At 43.0% G+C, this 23,739-nt stretch overlaps 1 long non-coding RNA gene across 1 annotated transcript in view; it reads right to left on the bottom strand.

The window, feature by feature from the left end:
* LOC111096501 overlaps positions 1-23,739 on the bottom strand; it is an 85,568-nt gene that overhangs the window by 21,635 nt on the left and 40,194 nt on the right. The window lies entirely within an intron of this gene.

Consider the following 23,739-nt stretch of genomic DNA (forward strand, 5'->3'; position numbering starts at 1 on the left):
ATTTGAAATCCTCACCAGCAATGCACAAGGGGTCTGATTTCTCTATATCTTTGCCAAGATTTATTTTCTTTTCTTGATAATAGCCATCCTAATGGCTGTCAACTGGTATCTCATTGTGGTTCGAGTTTGCATTTCCCTAATGATGAATGATGCTAAGCATCTTTTCTTGTGTTATTGACCAACTGTATATCTTCTTTGGAAAAATGTCTATTTAGGTCCATTGCCCATCTTTTAATCAGGTTGTTTATTATTGTATGGTAGGAGTTCTTCACATATTCTAAATATTAACCCTTTATCAGATAGATGCTTTGCAAATATTTTCTCCCATTCCATGAGTTGCCTTTTTACTCTGTTGACAGTGCCCTTTGATGCACATATTATGAATTTTGATGTAGTCCAATTTTCCTTTTGTCACTGGTGCTTTCAGTGTCATATCATGTGTCAGTTTTACAGAAGCAGGCCCACCACTGGGGATCGTGTGAGAACCAGTGTCTCTGGTAAGTGCAGTTAATTCTGGGTTTAGTGTTAAGAATCTCACTTACCCACAGAAATGAGCCCTATTTTCCAACATCAGCTTTTCTGGTTTAACAAAGAGATATTTTGATCTCCATCTGAATTACTCCTTGCCTTTTTCTTAACTTGTTTGGTACTAATTTATGCCTTTCTCCCAATACCAAAGGATGTAGGAGAATGTGATTTTAGGATGATAGCAAAAGGATTTACACACGTTAATGAACTGAAAGGAGAGAAGAAGGGTAAATCATTCAAGGCAGAGGAAAGAGAATATACAAATACCCTGTAATAAGAGAAATATAATGTCAGTAAGGAATTTTTAAAAAAGCATTCAGAGGGACTGGAAAAAGCAAGTAGAAGAGAGCAAAGGGAGCAGAGTAAAAAATGAAGTTCCCAGCCAGTAGAGCCAGAGCCCCACATCAGCAGGATCATGTAGGATATTATGCCTGCCCTTGACCAGAAAAAGTGAAGCCTGTTTTCTGTGATTCCTAAAGGATTTTACTCATTGTTTACCCTCATTCCTAGGTATGAATAATGGAGTCATCAGATTTCCCCTAGAGGATGAAGATTCTTAGTGAATAACACAGACAAACATGTCATATTACTGCCACCAAAGCCTTAAGTCAAAAATGTTTTAATTGGATAAGGAAACTCCCTTATGCCAAAAATGGAGGGGATCGCATGAAAGAGGCAACACATATTAAACTAATTTAATAAAGTGTTTGCATAGAGTGGTAAGGAAGAGAGCATCAAAATTCTTGTCCTTCTAAAATTATCCAAAAAATGTTTAAATGAACACCCCAAAATGTATTTGGCCATTAGAAATGTAAACACTTTCCACAGTATGGAGGCTCCTCAAAAAGTTAAACACAGAGTCACCCTACTACCCTACTACCCAGCAATCACCCAAGAGCATCTGGAATGCAAGATGCTCTTGGGTGATTCCTGGGTGAATTGAAGAAACTTTCAGGGTTTTATGCTTATTTTAGTGACTATTAGAAGACAAAATATAGCTAGCACATGGAACCTGTGTCCTCAGCAGTCACATCAAGTTTATTTTAAAGTAAATTAAGTAAAACTGTAGACTGTGTTTGGAGAGAAATAGGAAGCAGGTAACAGGGCAAATGATGCACCAGTATGGCAGAAACCCATGAAGGCGGTCCTTCCCCCTTGCCGTGTCCAAGGAGTCAGCTGCACACGGTCTTGGACACGTGTCTGGTCACTGCTTTTGCTGTAGAAGCTGATAAGCCAGATATTTGCTTTCCAGCAATTACACTACTAGGTATTTATCCAAAGGATACAAAAATAGTGATTTGAAGGGGCACATGCACCCCAATGTTTATAGCAGCAATGTCCACAATAGCCAAAATTTGGAAAAAGCCTAGATGTCCATTGGCAGATGAATGGATAAACCATATAATATTATTCAGCCATCAAAAAATGAAATCTTGCCATTTGCAATGACGTGGATGGAACTAGAGGGTATTATGCTAAGTGAAATAAGTTAGCAAAAGAAAAATACCATATGATTTCATGTATAAGTGGAATTTAAGAAACAAAACAGAAGAACATAGGGGAGGGGAAACAGAGAGGGAGGAAAGTCATAAACAGACTCTTAACTATAGAGAACAAACTGAGGGTTGCTAGAGGGGAGGTAGGTGAGTGGGATGGGGTAATTAGGCGATGGGCTTTAAGGGGGCATGAATAAGCACTGGGTGTTATAGGCAACTGATGAATCACTAAATTGTACCCCTGAAACTAATAATATACTATATGTTAACTAAACTGAATTTAAAAAAAGAAATAAAACATTTTCCAATGAACCCGAGTGGCTCAATCAGTTAAGCACCCAACTCTTGGTTTCTGCTCAGATCATATAATCTCATGGTTTGTGAGATCGAGCCCCACGTGGGGCTCTGAGCTCAGGGTGAAGTCTGCTTAAGGTTCACTCTCCTTCCCCCTTTTCCCCTCACACATGTACGCTCTTTCCCTCTCTCAAAAATAAATAAATCTTAAAAAAAGAGAAAGAAATATAAACACTTTTCCCTAGTCCTTGGTAAGGGGTTAGTGTAGATGAATTAGGAAGATCTTTTTTTAAAGATTTTTACTTTTAAGTAATCTCTACACCCAACATGAGGGTCAAATCTACAACCCCAAGATCAAGAGTTGCACCCTCCACCAACTGAGCCAGCCAGCCAGGTATCCCAGTGAATTAGGAAGATCTTAATAAACAATATTTCCTTCTGAGTGCTTCCATCAACCCACAGCACCCAGGACTACACAGAGGTACATCATTGCATTTAATATTTATAACTTCCCTAGGAAGATGGGTATCACCATTATCCCTGTTGTGCAGAGGAAAACACCAAGGGATTAAAGAAGTGAAATGAATTCCCAACAGTCATCACACTACTACATAGCAGAAAGATTAAAAACCAGTTTTGTCTGATGCCATAATTCACATTTCTACTCATTGTAACAACCTTATTTGTATACATTCTATTCCAGAGACTAGAAGAGACAGCTTTGGCCAGCTTATGTAAAAAGACTCTTCCCTAAATATGAGATTTTCATGTTGGTTTGCCCCTTTATTCAGCTACCTCCAGACCCTGATGACAGACCTTCTGAGTATATACAAAATTCTACTGAGTGACTGGGAACAGGAGGGAGAGGAAGGGCAGATGGACTACCTATGAAGAAGGATCTGTGAGACGAAAGAAGATTAGCAATGGAATAAAGGAAAAACAGCTATCCCCTCCCCAAAAGAGCATCTATTTTAATGAAAGCTAGCTAGTTTGAATTGTCATCTAGACATTAGCTTCTCCCTACCCCAAAATCCAAAAGCAGAGGTAAAGACAGAGATTTAAAAATAAGACTAGCTCTTTCTCATTCATTCACTTTTGACAGTTTATGGAACACCTTCTCTGTACCTGGCACTGTTCTAGGCATTTGGGATAAATCAGTGGGCCAGACAAGGATCCCTTCCCACATAAAGTCCTACTAAGAGAAACAGACAATAACCAATAACCAAAATAAATAGAGTAGGCACAAAAGGTCTGAAATAAGCTTTTCTGGCCCCTCTATCACTTCAAATATGGTCATCATAATAGCATTTATGAATGTCTGCTCTGCAAAAGATGTGATTTTGGATGTTATAAGCCCCATTTTACAGATAGGTAAGCAGAAGCTTAAAAAGGCATCTGTCTTAAGGCCAATAACTAGTAAATGGCAGATCCTATATTTGAACCCAAATAGCCTGATTCCAGAATCTACTCTGTAAGCCCTAGATAGACCAGCTCCTGGGATTAGGTTCCAAGTTATAAACAAGAGTAATGGACTTTATGTAACCTAAATAGAAAAAGGATTATCAAAAGAGTACCCAGTAGCTCACATAGTCAAGAGGAAAGAGAAAATCAGACTTTGAAAATGGGGCAGAATTAGGGGAAACAGCCAAAATTATAGTTAAAATCTCCCCCCAGGAGAATCTAGTAAGAATGTGTCTACCTCCTCCACCATCCACGCCATAGTGTTGGTAGCTTTAGGTTCAAGGTCCTGGGAAGGAGCATGTTATTGGGTGAGCTTAGTCTAAAGCCCACACACTACTCTCTATGAATCATGGAAAGCAAATATCTGGCCTATCAGCTTCTATAGCAGAAGCAGTGACCAGACACGTGTCCAAGACCGTGTGCAGCTGACTCCTTGGACACAGCAAGGGGGAAGGACCGCCTTCACAGGTTTCTGCTATGCTGGTGCATCATTTGCCCTGTTACCTGCTTCCTATTTCTCTCCAAACACAGTCTACAGTTTTACTTAATTTACTTTAAAATAAACTTGATGTGACTGCTGAGGACACAGGCTCCATGTGCCAGCTATATTTTGTCTTCTAATAGTCACTAAAATAAGCATAAAACCCTGAAAGTTTCTTCAGTTCACCCAGGAATCACCCAAGAGCATCGTGCATTCCAGAAGATGCTGCTCTAATGTAAGTAACAGCATTCTCATTTCCCACGAGGATGGCTGAATGCATGGTGACATCCAAAGAGACTATAGGAGGCTCCACATTTAATGCCAGAATTCAGAGTCAGGGACCTCTGGGAAATCTACCTTTGCAGTCTCTCCTCTTCCTTGATTAGCTCTCAGTGGAGCCCCATGGCTCCTTTGTTTTCTGGGCCCACTCAATGGTGGCAATGAGGAACAAAGACAGTAATGTGGGCACAGCCCCTCCTTGGGTTTGGGATATGAATGCCCTTCTACACATTTCCCAAAATGCTATTTAAGCTTCACATTTATCTCCTTTTCAGAAACACAATTCAAAGTCTCTTGCACCCTCTTTATTTCCCTTATCCCAGACCCACAGACTTGGCAGACTGGCCAAATAAGCAAATGAGCAAACAAACATAAGTCTTACCAAAAACAGGAAGTGGGAATGGGAGATGGGGGCAATTTTGCTCAAGAAATGTACTCCTTCCATTGCAGTTAAAGTGATGAGCAAATTTATTTACACAACGTAGATCCACCTAGGATTACCCTGGCAATGCAAGAATATCAACGCTGCATAAAGACTACTTTCTCTCTGCACAGAAAGTTCTGTCAACAGACCTGCAGTGAATGCAAAGCAGGACTTCCCAGTTGGAAGGACAAGGGCCTTTGGAGGAAGCTGAGGAGGAGATGCCATACATCCTGCCCTGCTTATGGACTCCCTCCCTCCCTCCCTCCCTCTCAGGTCCCTTTTCTTCTACTTCTTCTCCTTCTTCTCTCTCTCCCTCTCTCCACCTCACATTTCTTTCTCTTCTCCTCCCTCTCAATTACCCCTACCTCTCCTAGAGGGTGCAGGTAAGCAGGTGGCCTGGAAAACCCTGGATGGAGTTCCAGAGGTGCTGCACTAGAACAGGAGCCACCATGGTCCTTTTCCCTAAACTGAGAGAGCTGCTCTCAGCACATCTGATCTTCCATGCAAGAAGTGGGCCAGCCGCAGGAAATCATCTCAGCACATTTAGTCCTAAGTCCTCCTGCTTAATATAGTTGACTGAATTAGATAATCAATTAATTAATAAGTCGCATTGCTCTAGACTAATACATATGCCAACACAGCAAGAAACTGGAAAAGCACAAGGGGAAATGGAGAAAGCAAAGAGGCTTCCTCTGCAATAGGAGAGTATTTACTTGGAGTGCGGCGCAAGTTCAGCAAACATCTGCTTTTTTCAGGATACGAGCAACCAGGGAACTCAAAATAAGCAGAAAGGTTTCCTGGAATTTTACAAGAATGGTTGATGCTCTTAACCACAAGATGCTCAGGCCTTATAAGATCTTGAAGTGCTCTCTGAATCAGAAGATTTTTCTTTCTTTATGGAGTTTTAGAATAAAGTGGGTTCCAGCTTTCTGAACGTTAGCTCTAAGGGTATATTCTCTGGGGCAGTTTCCAGGTAAGGTAGATATTCTGTCCACCAGATAACCCCTGTCTCAATGATTCCAGGGCATGAGGGCAGGGGCAGGGGTTTCTATAAGGAAAACCCCCTTATGGTTTAAAGAATTCTGACCTTGCAGTTTAGAAAAACAGGTGGGAATCCTGGTTCTTCACTTACCAGAGGTCAGAAAATTTGGGCAAGCCTCTCAGAGCCTCAGCTTTCAAATCTGTAATTTGTAATTTGTAATTTGTGTAATGAGAAAAGCATTTCATCTTCACAAAGTGGCTGTGAGGATGAGGTAAGACAGGTCAAATGTGAGTGCTTCTTAGGGTATCACGGAGCAGCATTCAAATGCAAGGAACAATTACTGTAGTTTATAACTACACACTCTCAGGTTTGAGTTCTTCTCTTGTCCTCTCCCCTCTCTCTCCTCTTTTTTTCTCTCCCTCCCCGGGAGCATAATAATATTCATGCTAACTATTACTCATGGAAATTACATCTGTTAGTTCTTCTTACAGAATAAATTTCATCCAAATCCATTAAGATATTTTAGGCAATATGCCTCCTTTAAAGGTGTTATTAATCACGATTTTATTTCAAGATGTTGGTCTGAGGGGGAAAAAAAGGAAGACCTTAGTCATTTGGTGAGGAAGTTTGAAAGTAAGGCGGGTTTTATTAGACTTAGCCCACTCCTTTCAAACTGTCAACAAAGGCAGAGAGAAAGAAAGTCAAACAACCGTTAAATATCCAGCAATTAAGCCAACTCCAAGATCTCTACTGTGCTTAGGAAAGCTGTAACAAGTTCAAAAGACAATGTCTTGCCCACAAACTTAATATCCACCCCAATGGCAAGTTTACACTCTGCTTAGCCTCAAGGAATGGGAATGTTTTGAGACTTTTTCCTATTACTCCTTAGTCCTCCAAGAATGGGCATCTGATATCGACAATAGATGATTGATGGATGCAAAGACGGATTCCATTCAGATGGATTCTTTCTCCTGTGCATGAGGGGAAACCAAGACAAAGGGATTGAAGAAAAATATACAGTAAGGCTGATTTAGGAGGAGCCTCAAAATAATCTCACCCCACCTTCTCCTTTTTAAAAACTGAGTACAGAGAAAGAGGAACCCACTTACTCCAGGTCACAAAGCCAGTACTGCAAATGTTACTGATACCAGCAAATGGGCATTAGGTACCTACCGTGTGCCAGGTTTTGCACAAAGATTTCTACATGTGATATCTCATTTAATCCTTCCAGAACAATCAGAACACAGGTCTTATGGATAAGGAAACAAAAGCTCAGACCTGTGAAGCAGCACCCAAGTTCACTCAGCTGGTAAGAGGCAAACACAAGAGTAGATCTGAAAGGTATCCTAGCTAACAGAGACCCCAATCCCTGGTCTTTAGTTTAGTGCAAGGTCTCTGTGTATTTTAACCTGAAATTTTCATTTAAAATGGTTCTTACATTCCAGTGGTAATTGGAACCTCCCCCTTTTTTTTAAATGAACATATGGAAAAATGATTATCTCCCCAAATTGCACATTCCATTTTTTCTAGTGGAGTCTACTACCAGCGCTGAGTCTAGTTCAGCTGGGGCTGGGCTGCCCCATAAATAAGTCATGCCCAGGCTGAGTCTGTGTGCCTGTCACTGTATATATAATAGAAGAGACAGTGTCAAGGAGCAGTCAACGCTCTCCTCCGTGAGCATATGTTTCCAAATTGCCCTTGACAGGTTACGATCAGAGTGTTTCAAAGGGACGCATTAAATACCAATACAAGTGCTGGGAGAGTCTGCCTTTCAGCTTCCTGGGGCTGGCCCTTTGATTTCCTGCAATGCCATTTGGTTTTGTCTTGGCTTCCATAAGGCACGAAGTCCAAAGCAACTCCTGGGGCAGCTGGTCTGGCTCCAGGGTTACTTTCCTCATTTCTGAATACTAGCACAACAGAGTTAGGAGTTGATGAGGCACTTGGTCTCTGAGGCTAAGAGAGGTGGGCTCAAATCCTAACTCTACCATTTGCTTAGCCATGTGGCCCTAGGCCACTGCCTTAGCCTTGTAGCTCTTAAAATTGGGAGCAGGGGAAATAATGCTTTTCTCCAGAGGTTGCAGCAAGGATTAAGTAAGTATGTTGATAATAGCTAAAGTTTATTCATGACTCATTATATTCCAGACTCTTCCTTAAGCACTGAACATGTATGTATTACTCCTATAATACTCACAAAGAAATACATGGTCTTATTACCCCCATGTCAGAGGGGGTAAATAAACTGAGGCCACAGAGAAGTTATATAACCAGCCAGTTGTCTCCTGGCAAGCTTTGCCCTAGGTAGCCTGGTTCCACGCTAAGATCCTTGATCTAACACACTGTCAGTAGCCCAGAAAATGCTTAATAGATTTTGGTTATCTTCTGTCATTAAACAGCCTCCTAATTGCTCACCTATTCAGAAAGGACAATCTTTAGTGTCTTGGGGTAAGAACAGCCGAATGACCATTAATTGATCCTCAGGTTTGTGCCGGATGCTTTACTTATATTTTCTTATCTAATCTTCACAGAAATACTACATGCTAGGTCCTTTTGTCTCCCACTAAATGTGTGGGGAAGCTGAGGCTTTACAAAGCCAAAGGACTCTCCCAAGGCAAATAGGGGCACCAGGATAGAAGTCCAAGTCTGTCCCACTCTGAAGTCCATGCCACACCGACAAACTGGGCAAGCCTTCATAATGTACACCATCTAAAGCCACCAGATCCTTTTTGTCTCCCACGCTTCATGGTGTCCTGTGATGCGGAGTTTCCAAACTGTCCTGTGCACACAAAACCATCCGGAGATCTTATTAAATGCAGACTCTGATTCAGCAGGTCTGAGACGGAAACTGAGATGTTGCATTCCTCATAAGCACCCAGATGATGCCATTGTTACTGCTGTGTGGACAACTCTGAATAACAAGGATGTCAAGTCCTTCAGCCTCTCCATATTCTCTTGCTATTTGCCAATTGAGACCCAAGAGCCCTTTAGGGTCATAGAATTGAGATTGGGATTTAGTTCCACCTTCTTTAGCTGAATGGAGTCAGATTTCCAAACCACGCCTGCCTCCCACCAATGCCAGCCTCACCACCAGCATCACCATCATACATGCACACCCATCCACACACACACATACCCTCTCAGCCTCTCAAATTGTGTGTCTTTTTGTCATATGGTCATTGTGCACATTTCATATGAAACATTTCCAATATTACATGAAAACTCAAATTGTTACTAGGCATACTTAACCCCAAGAGGACAATTCCACTATATGCAAAATGCAGCAGCCCCAGCAATTTACAAATGAATAATGACCTAAGAAATGAAAATGAGCCTGCTGACACTTAGTTATACAACAGTAAAGTCTTTCACAAAAAATGTAACTTTCCCACTCTCAAATTCAGACCTAGGAGAAGTATTTAAAAGGTTCTTCATAAAGTGGCCCTCTCTTGTTAGCCTATGTTTTCATAGCTATGGTCCTTCCTGTCCAGTCTCATCTCTCTTTGCATTTCCCAAGATCTTTTTTGCCCAGTTGTGCTGGCCTTGCAGCTCCTTCATGGCCATGATCATTCTTGCTTTGAGGCCTGACTGTACTATTCTCTCTACATGGAGATTTCTCTTCTCCTGTATGTCATTCTCTGGATATCTCTATGTCCCCAAGCCCAGAGTTTCCTTCCGTAGGGCAGGGTTTATGGTTACGACATACTCATTAACCCTGCTCATGATTCCAAGAAGTTGATTTCATAGGCTAGGCTCTCTAAGTGGTCGACATTTTTTGGTGATCCAGAAAAAAGTAAAGAAAGTAATCAAGATGAAAAAACAGCAGAATGGCTAATAACCCAGGCCAGCTTATAAAAGCCCCTAGAATAACCTCCATTATCACTCAGTCAAAGATGTCCTCCATAAATCAATGCCAAGAGGTAGGACAAGTGAAGCAGGGTGAATTCACAAACATTCTATTTATCTATGCTGGTTAAAACAACAGCAATAGAAAAAGGCATTACCACCAAGTTCTTGCAATAAAACTCAACGCATTCTCTTTTGCTCACAGATTCAAACTTTCCAATGATCTCAATGATTGTCCTCTTAAGAAAACTTCTTCTGGACTTCTTTTCAGGGATTTTCTTTTCCTGTGACTGTGAAAATGTCACAACTGCAACATCTCTTCTTCTTTACCATGCTTGGGTCTCCAACCATCTCTCTGGCAATGACTTCATCTTGTGACCAGGTTATAATTGCCTGATTCTACTGTTTCAATACTGTTTATAATAAAAAAACAAATACACAAATATTTCCTAGCACAGAATTTCTTCCAGTTGTTACTTACTCCTCAATAATAAGTATTATAATCAAACACTGGATATGTGCCAGGCGTGGTCCTAAACATTTTACATACACTAATTCACTAAACTTCAAAATAACTAGTTGTAGGTATTTTTATTAGCTTCCCTATTGTACAGATTAAGAAACTAAGACACAAAGAGGTAAGGTGATTTTCCTACTGTCATATAGATTATAAGACTGAATTTGAACTTTAGCTCAGGCTGTGAACCTATACTCTTAAACCACTATATGTTGCTACTTTTGTTTACAGGATACCTGTCTGCACGTATTGCTTAACCTAATAATCTCTCATTTTAATTCATTTAACTCCTGATCAGCACATTCCATCATGTATAACTTCAAATTGCCATGGAAATTTGAAGAACAAAGAATAGTGTGCTATGAGAAAGAGAAACAGTGGGAATCCAATTTTTGATCAGAAGAGTAAAGGAAGTGCCCTCTGAAGAATGAAACTTGAATGGGGGCCTGAAAGACAAGGAGGAACCAAGCACATGAGACCTCAGGTAGAAAAATGTTCTAGGAAATGAGAAGAGCTTAGCCAAACCCTAAAGGCAGGAAAGTAACCAGTAGTCAAAGAACTAATCTAAAAACTTGGTGGTTAGAATTGAGTATAAGTAGAAAGTGGTGGGTGTGTGGGCAACCAGTTCAAGGGATTAGGCAGTGAATATGGACAAAGAACCTGTAACCAGAGAGAAGTGGAGTCAGAAACTATTTTTGTTTGGAGAGGTGGGGGAGCTAAGAAGTCATTTAAACGTGTAAAGGGTGATAGCACAGGAAAGAAGAGACTTAGATACACAACACAGAAGGAAATGGCATTTCATTAAAAGCTCCCTGGGTGATCCCAAATGGGCCTCTGTATCAGGGGTGAAATGAATACCAACTGATGCGATCCTTGAGGGACACTTACCAGAATGACAGAATTCCAGAATGATAGGGAGATCGAACGAATGGAATGAAAAGGGAGTAACAGAAATCAAGGAATCCCTCATCCTTAAACGCCAAACCTACTATTTGCCCTCTAGACCTTTTCCCACCTTTTCCTTCCATCACCCCAGATGGAAATCCACTGGATGACAGAATCACAGATAACAAAGCCACTCATCTGACAGTGAGGGAACTAAGGATCAGAGTAGGTGACTCACACAGCCAGATGGCTCCATGGTTTGCTGGTTTGCTGTTCCTCCTCACTCTATCCTACAGAACTACACATACGAAACCCTGAAGTCATGCAAGGGGGTGACACCCAAAATTCAGCCACGGAGCCTCAACCCACATGGATCCCTTTAATGGGTCTTGTCTGACCAACTTCGTAAAGCTACAGAATAAGGCTCCTCTTTCTTTTGTACTAGAACTGTCAAGAGCCTCTCTAGCCATTTATTTGATGGAGAGGTTGCTAAATGTTACAGCGAACAGCCCCATCAATCTGGGTAATAGCTGAGTGTTAGTGTCTGCTGAAACCCTAAGACCTCACCAACCTGCAAGGAAAAGTTTTCCTGACCACCAGAGCGTGCTCTGCATGATTATCCAGAACAGGAAGGTCATGTGCTGCAACGGACTCTGGCCCGGAGGTAAGAAGTGTCCTACCTGAGCCACGATTCTGCTGCTGAATTGTGTGGCCTTGAGGAAATCACTTTATCTCTCTGAGGAAACTTTCACTAGAAGGGGAAAGCGGCTAATACAAATAACTCCAAACATGGGCACACAAACTTTAGAAGCAAGTGCACCCTTTCAGAATTGGGTGGTGCCAGGGAATTTCTTCACTCCTCTAGCAGTTAGCTGTGGCTATTGGCTTTCTGTTAAGTAACAACCACAAAATCCCAGTGGTGCAAAACAGTAAGAATTCATATAGCTCATGCATCTGCAGTTCAGTTGATGTAGGTTCTGCTAGGCTGGCTGATTTACTCTGGGGTCGGCTAGAGTAGCTGGCTCTGTTCTGTGTCTCATCCTCTTCCGGCTCTGGCCAACTAACCCAGGTATACACTTCTCCTGATGATGACAGAGATGCAAAAGAGTGGGCAGAAATGCATGAGGCCTCTTAAAGCTCAGGCTTGGAACTGGCACATCATTATTCTCATCTTATTCTATTGGCCTACAGCAGTTGACATGGCCAAACTCAAAGTTAAGAGACTACGGAAATATATTCCACTCCTCTGGTGCAAGGAGCCACAAAGTCATGTGGCACAGGACATACACAGAGGGAGGAGCCAGTGAACTGCTTCATGTGCCCAACCCAACCTCCACCAAGCCAGTTTCCCCACTGTTCCCCCATTACATTGTGCCCCAACTGCAATAATCCCCCATCCACCTCTCTAAACTTGACCTATTCTACAAGTCCCAGACCAACAGGCCCCTTCTCCCCCATATGGAGCCCCAAGATTGACCAGAGCTGCTCCAACTCTATGGACCCTATGGAACGTGTCTCTTTCAGTGCCCCCAGTGCTAGTCCCACAACTGAGGTTCAAACAACAGAGGTCGTTTGATGGGTGAGGCTCTCTGTGAAGGGGATGTGGTGTTTGTGCTTAGCTTTGCCAGGAAGAAAAGGAAATGTCGACTGCCTGACCTAAAACCCCTGGGGAGCTGAATGGTGGGATTCCCTTTCTGGGGTTGAGGGGGTTGGAGCCACGTGCGAGTCCACCAGTAGAGAGCGTTGTATCTTGCTGTGTTGGCCCAGCAGTAGCACTGTGTGTGTACCAATGCCTACAACAGTGCCCCCTTCAGCTAGTGTAATAATCTTCATCCTCCCTAGAGCCCAGACCTAGTGGGGCTCAGGAGCAGACATCATAGTGTCCCTCTAGAGGATTGTGAACCTCTCATGTCAGCCACAATACTCAAAACATCCTTGTTGAAGAATGCTTGCCTCTGTAAAATCAATCCATGCACAGACAATGGTGGGTTAAAGCCCCACACACCCAGACCTCAATTTAGGTTTATTCAATCCACCCCCAACTATAAATATAATTTCTTAAAATGAGAAAATTAGGCATAAGAGACAAAAGATGAAGCCATAAGCATGACTAACACCCAACATTAATTATACTGCATCCCTGTAATACCGGGCTTTCGAGGAGCTAGGAGGATAATAAAATGTGTGGATAGCCCCAGTTCAGCTTCTGCCACAGACATCAGTGGCTGAGCCTCTTTTCTCCCATATATGGATCTCTCTTAACAGACTCCCAGATTTTCAAGGTCTCACTTACCTCTGGCTACAGGACCAGGGCTGCTGGGTCTCAGAATAAACATAGTCTGACCCCCACATAGGTTCCCTCTCATTCCCCAGGCCACTCTCTCAAAGTCCTATTCTGCCACTTTCTTCAACATCAGAGGCAGCCCAGCCCCCTGCACACCAGGCCACAGACTCTCACCTCATCTCCCTCTTAAGTGCCTAGAGACCATTTTGCACACACCTCTCAGCAGCAGCTACAGCAGACACCATAAACCTGTGAGCAGGATTCATTAGCTCCATAACAGGTCCTGGTACTCAGCCTCCTCAGCGCTCTGCTTCCTCGAGGTAACGGCGGGCTCCGGCAGAGAAAAGAAAGAGAGAGTCCAGCATCCACTGATGCCCCATGGTGGCTCCAGTGGCCACTTGGGGGCACGTCAAAGTGGGCTCCTAGTTCTGCAGGCACGAACCAGGGCCTAGGAGATGCACTTCTGGCCTGGCCGTGCCGTCTCTGCTCAGAGTACAATTTAGGACATTTTTTTCCACGCTGTTCTGGAAAGTGGAGACCCACAGAGATATGCTAATGAGCATCACAAGTCCTAGAATGCCCTGATCCCTGCAGAGCACCGTGTTACTCTAATTGTTTGGAGACCCATTTTCACATCCCAAGACCAGGGGCCAGAGACTCTATAATAACCTGGAGGCAAGAAATGATAAGTTTTCTCATTGCCTCTGTTCTGGAAAGAATGTAGTTTGCCCTTTCAGCCATGGTAGATCAGGACAACTCGGGGACACCTGTAATCTAAGAAGTTCCTTCCAATGGGTAAGGGTCCACAGGAAGAAGGGTCCATCAAGGTTAACCCAAAGGGGGACAAGCTGGTATGGGAGGTCAAAGGCACTAAGGGGAGATTCAAACTGACCCCCTCAGTCAAGCCCAAAACCTGGCCATTACCTTAGTTCTTTCTCTCTCCTTGACTAACTCATCAACCAGGAATGTCACCTGCTAAGTAGCTCTAGAATCTGTCCCATCCTCCTCATTTCTATTACCAAGGCCTTAGATCATCTGGGTAAATTTGTGGGGAAAAATGAGAGCAGGGCAAGGGACTAGGCCTAGACTGTTCTGTCCACTTGCATCCCAGTCTGATTCTCCAGCCTTCTAACCCAGGGAGCAGCAAACTACAGCCCAGGCACCAAGTCTAGCCAGCCACCCATTTCTGTAAATAAAGTTCACAGGCACACAGCCAATCACATTTGCTTACACTGTATCTATGACTGTTTTTATCCTACAACATCAGAATTGAGGATTTGCAAGAGACCCTGTGGCACACAGAGTGAAAAACATCTACTCTGTGGCCCTTTAATAAAAAGCCTGCTGAGCTCTGCTCTTACTACCACCCCTGGCATGAGTCCAAGTCACCTGTCTTCGTCTCACTCAAGATTCACCCACTGGTCCCCCTGCCAAATAGGAAAAATAAAAATGCCTTGGCATACATGCATGCAACATTCTTTACAAATCAATCCTTCCCTAGTTCAGGGATTACAAACTGGCAGCCCATGGGCTTCATCCAACCCCTGTGTGCCTTTTGCAACCCAGAGAGTCACAATAGTAAATTAATTTCCAACTTTTACAAATCATAAGACTATACATCAAAATTCAGATTTCTGATTTATCTTAGAAAACATGCAACTCTGGCAACACATGGCTCCTGTTCCCACATAGCAACCATTAGCCAGAATCAACCCACATCTGCCCCCTTTCAATGGTGCCTGTGCTCTCCAGGTCACCACAGACCCCACCACTCCCTTAGTAGCCCACACCAGGCCTGCTTCACTCATGTAGGCATATGAGTCTGACACCTCCGGCTCTTCCTTTTTTCTTTACCAGCCAGCCCTGGTAAATTTTACTATAGTTACACCCAAAGACTTAGAGTTCCCAAAGAAGTCATGCTCTCTTCCACCTCCACACTTGTGCATGCAGTATACTCTTGTATTAGTCTGGTAGGGCTGCCAAAACAAAGTATTGTAAACTGAGTGGTTTGAACAACAGAATTGTATTTTCTCACAGTTCTGGAAGCTGGAGGTCCAACATTAAGGTAAGAGCAGACTGGTTCCTTCTAAGGCCTCTCTCCTTGGGTTACAGCTAGACATAGCATCTTTATATGGTCTTCCCTGTTTGTGTCTGTATCCTAATCTCCTCGGCTTACAAGGACACCAGTCATATTGGATCAGAACCCACCCTAATGATCTCATTTGGCCTTATCACCTTTTTAAGGACTCTGTCTCCAAATATAGTCATATTCTCAGGCCCTGGGGGTTCGGACTTCAGCATGTGAATTGGAGGCGGGGGACACTGTTGAGCTCATTCACCACTCTTCCAGAAATGGCCTCCCCTACTTTAACCATCTGACAAATACTCCTTTAAAAGGCAAATCAGACACCTCTTCCGTGGTGAGGCCCCCTCAGAAATCCCCTCTAGTGTTTGGCTTCCCATCTTATATTTCTTTGCCACTTGGACACACCCTCACTAGAGAACTATCACTTTGCACTACAGTGATTTATATATTCCTTCCTTTTTTCCCACTGAACTGTGAGCTTCTGGGAATAGTAACTACTTTTTTCACCTCTATTCATCAATAAATATCCACTGAAGACCCCCCATGTGCCAGGTACTGTTGATGCCACCAAAGATGCAACAGTGAACAAGATGGACTAGTTTCCTGCCTGCACAGAGTCTGCACTTTAGCAAGGGAAAAGGATGATAAATAAGAAAATAAACAAAAGAGGTCAATTGTACAACACCATGTTTAACCACTTGGGGATATTCAAAAGACACTGAATGAATGCTATAAGGGAAATATGTGCAAGATGGGTCTAGGCATCTTAGGATATTTGCAGACTTGGATTTCTGAATTGTTTTGACTCCAAGTTGCTGAGGCAGTTATGTAAAATGTCAGTCAGCCTCCCCTTGTCCTGAAAACTAGTGTCACTAGCTTGGGTCACTGCATCCCTATATCCTTCTTTAAGTCATGGAACCCAACACCACCTCTAAGAAGAGATATAAAGACCAAGACAATATCCACCAAAGACTCCCACTGCCCCTGCCTCAAAAATCCCCAGAGTTAAGGTCTGGCTACCCATGGCCAGCCCCAGAGATGGGCTAGAATTTCCTGTGCACAACTTCTGGGTAAATTTGTGGGGAAAAATGAGAGCAGGGCAAGGGACTAGGCCTAAGAGGACCCACTCTATGTAAATGATGTCCATTTCAGGAGCATCATAGTCTATAACCATAGTCTATAAGGAAGCAATGGGTGATTTCTGGAAGTTCTCCACTAATACATGAGAAATGGCACCAACCACACCATAACCCCCATTTTGTTGAAAGCACAAAGCCAGTGGGAACTGGGTATGGCCATCCATCACATCCACTCCCTTCCTGTTTCCCACAATTCTTAAAAAAGTAAGCTATTTGTATATCACTGAATTTAAAAATGCTTATTGGGGTGCCTGGGTGGCTCAGTTGGTTAAGGGTCTGCCTTCTCAGCTCAGGTCATGATCCTGGAGTCTTGGGATCAAGCCCCACATTGGGCTCCTTGCTCAGTAGGGAGTCTGCTTCTTCCTCTGCCCCTCGCCCTGCTCATGCTCTCTCACTATCTCTCAAATAAATAAATAAAATCTTTTTAAAAATAAGTAAATAATAAATTTTAAAAATTTAAAAATGCCTATTATAGAAATTTTTAAGTAGATTAGAGACTAGGCACCAAATTCACCCCCAAGAACTCCATGTCCTCTCATACCCCTTCATACATATAAAATTCAGAAATCATTTTTGCCACATAAAAACTGATGTTAAACTTATAGATTAATGCTAAATTTATACATTAGCAGGAACTTGCTGCTAATTTTGTAAATCCTGGGCACCCCACCCTAGAATACATCTAGTGGTCTTTTATAACATTTGGTGCACTTTATAAATATATTCTAATATGTCCTGCATGTCAATTATCTATTGATAGATGTTTTATATTGTTGGTCACCAATCTCAATTATTATATATATGATTATATTTAAGTGATTATATTTCCTATGCAACTACTATTGGTAAAGAAAAGGTATGGTTCACCAAACTACCAAATTCTTATTATTTCTAATAGGTTTTAGTTCCTCCCCTGAGATTTTCTATGTAGATATCCCCATTATTTTAAGTGATGATTATTTTGCCAGGTTCTTTCCAATATATAACCCTAGTTCATTTTTCCCCTCTAATTGCATTGGCGAGCAATTCCAGGGCACTTGTAAATAATGACAGAAAGAGCAACCTGTTCCTTATCAAGTGAAAAAGGCATAACATTGGTTAGCTGTTGGTTTGGTATAGATTTCTTTTTTAGTCAAGAAAAAATGCACTTTCAGATTCCAATCATCCCATTATCAGTAATAGATGTCAGATTTTATCAAATATTTTTAAGGATCTACCATGATGATCTCAAGATGTATAGAATACTTTTTTCCTGCACTACACATTTCCATAATCCTTTATTTTCCCATGTCACAAGGCGAACAGTAAAATTACCAGATCAAAGATATAAATGTTTGAAAGTTCTTCAGACATTTTGTCAAAGTATATCCCTGAAGATTCCAGACAATTGATACTCTGCCCCCGCTCCACAGGGGATGAAAATGGACTCTGCCCAGCATTGTGCTTTAACAACTAAAATCTCTGTCAACTGATAAGACTATTGAATGTTGGCTATAAAATATACAAGATATACCACCTCTGTCCCACTCTCCTACTGCAACTCTTAAAAAATAATTGTTGGTCCTCAGGTTTATGGTACCTGCTGACATTTCATAAAGATTTTAACACAATTCCTCTGGAAGAGCCCTTAAGGAATATCTAGCACAATGATTGAGAAACATTTTGAGGTCACAGAACTACAATAATCTGAAAAAGTTATACAGACTTTTCTCAGAAAAGCTGTGCACACGTGTATTTTTTTTCATGAATATCTGAATATCTGCAGATCTCCTGAAGCTCATCAGTGGTGTGTCACAGACCCACAGTGAAGAAGTTGGACCTAGTCCAACGTCTCTATTATACAGATAGGAACAAATGAGGTTGGGAAATCCTGCTTTGGTTAAAAACTGAAATAAAACTATCTTTTGACTTGTTTCAAAGGCCTTCTCCAAAAACATTTTTAAAGAAAAGCATATATTAATTAGTTTTCTACTTTAAAAAGACATTTTTATGAGCTATTGAGAAATAGCCACATTACTGAACTTGCCATGAAGCTTCCCAAGATAAACACTTAAATGAAGTCCATAACTATTCTCATGGGATAAATGGGAAAATGTGCCTGAGCAGATATGAGAAGATCCAGGGCCTAGTCCCAACATGCCAGAGAGTTAAAGGTCTATCACGGAATAATCATAGGCACTGTGAGCCTCATTTTCCACATGTGTAAAATAGGGTAACAATAAGGTTGTAGCCTGTGGAAGGTTGTGTATGTGTACTGTGTATGAGTGGGTATTATGGGTAATGGAGGGTTGTGTGTTGTATGTGGGGGTTGTGAGTCATATGTGTGTTGTGTATTTTGTATATGATAGATTACATGTGCATTGTGTTTTGAGTTATGTCAGGGGTGGTAGATTGTATGGAGGGAGTTGCTGGTTATGTGTGTATGGGGATCGTAGGGAGGATACGTGTGTGTTTGCATGCATGCGTGTGTGTGCGTGTGTACATAGGCTAAAGGGGTAGGCTAAACCAGATTGTGGATGGCACACTAGATGTTGCTGGTGCCCCAAAGGTATCCCTTCCTCAGTGCAAGACAGTTGGTCTCCAAATGCCAGCACCAGCATGGATTTGCCAGAGGGCCATCTCTGGGTCTGGGTCCCACTTTGGCCCCACTCTCAGCAGGCCAGAAGTGCCAGTGAGTTCATGCTCTCAAACCATAGTAGCCCCCAATCAATGACTGATAAGGGTTGGAGGATAAATACCCCAGCTCTCCCAAGTTCATATTCTATACCTTTCCCTAGGCCTGCCCTGCAGGATCTTGCTCTAACTGCCCAGTGTAGTAATGGGCAGTAATGGTGATGACAAGCTTGAAAGTGATCTTCTATGGGTTGTTTTCTTTTCCCTGTTTTACTTCCACACTCCTATCTGGGTGTTTCCTGAGATCCTTCCCAAATAAATGACCCATTCTCACATCCATTATCTCAATGGTCCACTTATGGGCAAACTCATGCTAAGACAGTCTTATAAGCCATTCTGAACTTACCAATGAAGGTAATGGGCAGCCATCAGAGTTACCAGTATAACCCTATCAGTATAAACACAACCCATTATGTGTTTAAAAAATTAAGTGAAAAAGACCTAAAAGTCCAGGAACTTTCTGTAGCCCACCTGTACCCCAAGAGAGATGCCTATGTTGTTTGTGCACAAAGCCTCCTCCTAATCAAGGAAGGGTATTTGCCCTCCTCCTAATAAAGGAAGGGCATTTGCCCACCTCCAGGGTGGTCCCATTCACTCTGCAGGGCGTAGCCATGCCAAGACTCATGTCCAAGCAAACACTTCACAGCCCATTCACACCAGGATGCTTTTCTAGAAACACCTTCAAAAGCATTTTGTCCAAACCAGTCAAGAAAAAGATCCTGGGCCAACTCAAAACCTGTCAGGCGGAGCTGCCATTTCTGGTGGACAATGTCATCTCTACTCAGCCCCCAACTGGAGAAGGGAAGCCAAAGCCACCACCTGTCCTTGGACAGGAACAAGGAGTCTGGTTTCTTTGCAAGTCAGGCAGCTGCTGGTGAACCTGCTTTAAAGGCGGAAATCTGGGCCTGTGTGGCTCTCCAGGAAGCTTCGTCCGTCGCTGTCAGATGGGGGAGGCCCACAGAGTCTGCCACTCTCGGTGTGATGGACAGCAGCCGTCAGGCTGAGGCACCTCTCAAATTCCTCCCTGTCAGCCTCCCCTTCAGTGCCAATGAGAAAGGGCAGAGCTGCAGCCTCAGAAAAGCTGGAGGAGTGCATCAGAACAGCACGCGCAGGCATGAGAGAAAAAGGAAACTGAAGGCAGAGATGAGGCACCTGTAAGCGGACAGGATGGACAGGACCCTCCATCCCTTCAAGGGCTGTTTCCTAGAGACCCTGGGAGTGCTGGCATAGCCGCAGTAACAGTGTGCAGCACGACACAGACTCGTGGCCAACCCCCCTTATCCCTACTATACACATCCCCGTAAACAAATCCCTTAACTCCGCCGTGCCTCAGTGTCCTCCCTTATAAAATGAGGCTAGTCATACTTATTTCACAGTGTTGCTGAGAGGCTTACACGAGACACACTGTGTGGCAACTCCTAACAGGATGCCTACCAGGTACTGTTAAATATTCCTTTCCTTTCCCATTATAAGAAGTAACACTTTTGCAACAATTTCTATATGCCCAGGCACTGCTGAAAGAAAACTTTCCACAACCTGTGAAGCAGATCCTCCAACTCGTCCCATTTTATAGATTAGCAAACTGGATCAGAGAAGTCACGTACCTGTCAGGAGTTCTGGCACTTCAGGGGTGGCACCTAGGGTTGGGACACAGCAGCTCTGACTCCAGAGCCCAAGCGCTCCCCCATTTACATGAAAAACAGAAAGGAAGCCCACTTGTCCCAGGAAAAATGCTTACATGTCATCAGGCATCAATAGTGTTAATTGCTTGTTTACACTAAGTTTCAAGACTATGGTTGTGTTCACTGATGGTGTATGTTGTAGCTCTGGATTCAAAACCAAACAAACCAAAGTAACGATGCTGTGCAGCAGTGGTTCACAAGGTCCGACCCACAGACCAGCCACATCAGCGTCACCTGGGGATGTGTCAGAAATGCAAATTCTCAAGCCCTGGTCCCAGACCTACTGAATCAAAAACTCTGTGGGGGGACCCCACCAGACATCTCTGAGCAAGCTCTCCAGGGGATGCTTATGAAACACTAGAGTCTGAGCACCACTGCTGTAGTAGAACATATGTTTTCCTTTAGCAGTAACTACTAAGTGTGAAGAATGAATGAATGCATGAACAATAACATTGTTATTGTTTTACTTCCAGCTGAGCTTGTTAGGAGATAGGGGTAGTGGACACGTAATGTCCAGTGAGGACAAACAAATTTTCATTCATTCAATATTCATTTGTGAGCACTGACTGGGCAAGGCATCATGCCCGAATTGGCAGCATACAGCTAAAACGACAAATTGCACCAGGTTCCTACTTTTACAATAGAACAATCTAGTGGAAGCAGTTGTGTAACACATAATTACACAATTACTAAGTTGTGCTTGAGGTAAAGAATATGGAAGAGAAAAGGAATAGTCAGGAAAGGATAACGGAGGAGTGGATCTCATCTTGGAGGTCAGGGAAAGCCTCTCCAGGGAGTGACATTTGAGTCAGGACACTGTCTGGTGAAGCAGGTTAGAAGTGGGCAGCCTCGAGGGTGAGTGGGACCAGGTACTCTGGCAGGGACAGCAGCCTGTACCAAGGCCCTGGAGTAGGAAGATGCTCCCTGAGTGGTCTTAGGTACACCTCTCTCCCCCAGACCAGAGCCCTTTGATATAGTTTTTATGTTAATCCATTTGCTCAGGGCTCCCACACTGTGTGACAGGGCAAAGCCAGAACCTGCACCCATGCACAGGGCCCTGTGTGATTCCAGCTTCTCTCAGGGGACTGTTTTTCCACCCGCAGTGCCAGACAGAAGCGTGGCTTCCTTGCTGCACTCCTAAGCCAGCAGGTAGCAGATTCAGAGTTCCCGTTTCACTGATGGGTAAATTGTGCATGAAGCCAAGAGCTCCACACATGCAGCGGCCACCTGGGGCTGTCTAGATGCAGCTCTTGTTCATCACTTTGGCTTTGAACTTCCTCTAGCTTTCTACTAATGTGGTTCTGCTTTCTTTTTTTCCAAGCTTGGTTACATTTCTTTTTTTCTTGTTATATCTTACCCAGAATTTCTCTATAATTAAAGAGAAGTGGTAAGAGTGAATTTGCCACATCAGCTCAGTGCACTGTACTTACTTTTAAAATCCTCCATCACTGCACTGGGTGTCACTACAGTGTACTTCCAGAGGATCATGGACTTTCCATCTGAACCTGAACCGCCCAGGACTGTAATCTCTACCTGGAGCTCTTCTCTACCAAACTGCATGAACTCTCCTGGCTTGCTTGCCAATATTCCCAGCAACTAACACAGCCTGTGGCCTAAAACAGTGCCCAGTGAATATTTTGGAGTGGATAAATTAGTTCATTTTTAAACTTCATACAATCCTACGAGGTAGAGAGAGAATACTGTTCCTCTCTTCAAGGTCAGGGAATGGAGGCTCAGAGCATAAGGTAACTCACCAGAAGTCCATGAGAGAGTAAGCTGCAGATCTTAGAGTCAACATCAGGGCTGTGAGATCCCTAAAGGCCTCTCTCCATCCACCACCCTGCCACTTCCACAGAAAAGGAAACTCCAGAAGGGCTCAGCTTATAGGTGAGGGTGACTGGATGCAGAATGGGCTGCTTCTTTCTGCCTGCAGTCAGGACAGTGTTGTGTGATGGGAGAAGAAGGGTGTGAGCCCTGGGGCACTGGGGAGTAATTGGGGGGTTGACAGAATGAGGTGAAGGCAGACATCCCTATGCTGTCACAATAGAGAGGACATGCTCTCATCCCAGAAATAATAAAGTTTAATCCCTCATAAAGATAGCACCAGCTCTGCCCTGTAATGTAAGGAGCAGCAGGATCTTCTGGATGAAAATCCAGCTCAGACTGGTGAGCACACTTTCAGAGTCAATCCCTAGACTGAACGTTCCACAACTTGCAAAGACGGCCTCGTAGGGACCAAACTGTCACCAAAAAAATCACAAGAGAGAAGGCTGACAATCCTCTGTAACTCTCCATCCATGAGATCCACCCTAATTTTGCGAGATACTCAGAATTCTAAACCCTTAGCAGGTTTGAAATAGTGGTTATCACCTCATCACCGTAAAATGAGCAAAGAAATGCAGAGTACAGACTGTATTTCATGGTGATTCCAACCTTGCTTAAAAAGCAAAATAAAAATATGTGCAACCTGAAGATGACGAAACTAAAAGTACTTAATAAAAATGAAAGCTGCAGGAGAAGGACTCAAAGTGGGCTTTTTCCCCTCGTCATGAATGAAACTGCCTCTTTGGAACAAAACAAAACTGCATTATAAAGGAATAAAATGATGCTTCCTGAGTGCTTGTTATCTGACAATTTTGCCCCATTTTATATAACCCAAGGAAATGCATATTATTAGCCTTGTTTTAC

This window comes from Canis lupus, chromosome 6 (genome assembly GCF_011100685.1).
Source record: "Canis lupus familiaris isolate Mischka breed German Shepherd chromosome 6, alternate assembly UU_Cfam_GSD_1.0, whole genome shotgun sequence".
Lineage (NCBI taxonomy): Eukaryota > Metazoa > Chordata > Mammalia > Carnivora > Canidae > Canis > Canis lupus.